The following is a 1,611-nucleotide window of genomic DNA, read 5'->3' as shown; positions in this document are numbered from 1 at the left end:
ATAAAGCCAGAGAAAAAGTTGTAAAATATAGTTTACAATAATTATTCACATTCAAGGCTGTACATCAATACATATAACAACCTGGCCCCAAACATGAATTCAATCCAAATAATTCATATATTAGATTTTAAATAACACAGACTGAATTAGAGGCCAACAATAGCCAGCAAATAATCTTATATAAGAATAAAAATACAAAAGTGTATATCCTAATATCATTGCATTATTTGTTTTTCATAGGTTTTTTTTTTTTTTAATTTTTGCTTTGCCTGTACATCACAGTTACAGCTACAGACCAGGTAGAGAATATCACACATGTTCTAAGTGACTGCCATCAACCTGAAAGATAACTAACAGACTATTGACTCGCCCGATTTTGTGTCAAGGAACAGGTACAGCAGCTCTAAATACCACGGAAGTAAATTTTGCCGACGTCCAATCAAACCTATGATGGTGATAGAGGCTTGTCCCTGCAAAATGAACCCTACCCACGGTCCTTCAGCTAGACAGATTAGACTAGGGTGGATTACACAGCTTAAAAAGGTTTGCCTTTTGTACATAGGTCTCTGTACATAATGTTTGGCGTTTCCTCGTATTGAAGAAATGACTTACGGGGAAAGTTCAGGTGTACGAAGGCTTGTTCAGGGGCACACCATAGCTGTCTGAGCCGGAGAGAAAACTGCTCTTTGCTGGAACAGCTTCCTCCCCAGACCAGTTCTCCACAAGGCAGCCGGATTACAACCCTGCCAGCAGTCTGTGCCCCTGAGGCTCAGGCAGTGACTCCTGCCCTGGCTGAAAGCCCTTGCCCGGGGGGCTGCCCAAGAGGCAGGGCCACACCCACTTGAGTCACCATCCGCTCAGGTTAGGTTTGGATATCAAAAGAAAGAATATGGAAAAGCATGTATGGCAACTTCTCCATGAACAATACCATCTCCAAACGCCTGGCGACTGCATCCTCAGTCTATGGACTGGCCAAGGGAGGGGGGTTTGAAGATTCAGAGGAGGGCGGGAGACCTAATTCTGTGCAATTCAGCCACAGTCTTTGGCGGAGTTATGTGGCAGTGAGCATGGTACCTAGGAAAATTTCTCATGCCTGTTTCCCTTCAGAACCAATGGACCCCAAAGTAAAGTGGAGAAATTAAGAATGAAACCGAATTTGGTGGTCTGGGCGTGAAGACAACTAGACAACCTGCAACACTGTGGGTGAGGAGAGGGAAGTCCTTAGCCAGGATACGCACTTTCTACCATGAAAAAGCCTGGCCATGTGCTACTGAACCAAGACTCTCTGACAGAGTCCCAGGATTTGAAGAGCTGGAGGTGGGAGATGGGACACACACACTTCTGTAAAACACAACTGTGTCTGTGGTTTTTTCCAAGTAGAACTTTCGCTTTTTCACTGATTCCAAACGGCCCAGCATACTCTGAGTCTATAAACTTAATTACAAATCGCCCACTAAGCATGTGGCAAGATCAGGTCAGTACTTTCTATCTCCTGACTGTGCAGATGCAAGTTCAGTACCATTGTGGACACAAAGTACAAGACTCTGAAAATATCACCAAGCACGTGAAAGCCACGGCAGCGGGGGGGTGGGGGTGGGGGGGGGGGGGAAC

This window comes from Myotis davidii, unplaced genomic scaffold (genome assembly GCF_000327345.1).
Source record: "Myotis davidii unplaced genomic scaffold, ASM32734v1 scaffold2929, whole genome shotgun sequence".
In the NCBI taxonomy this organism is placed as follows: Eukaryota; Metazoa; Chordata; class Mammalia; order Chiroptera; family Vespertilionidae; genus Myotis; species Myotis davidii.
The sequence above is the reverse complement of the archived record's forward strand: the minus strand, read 5'-3'. Positions refer to the sequence as shown.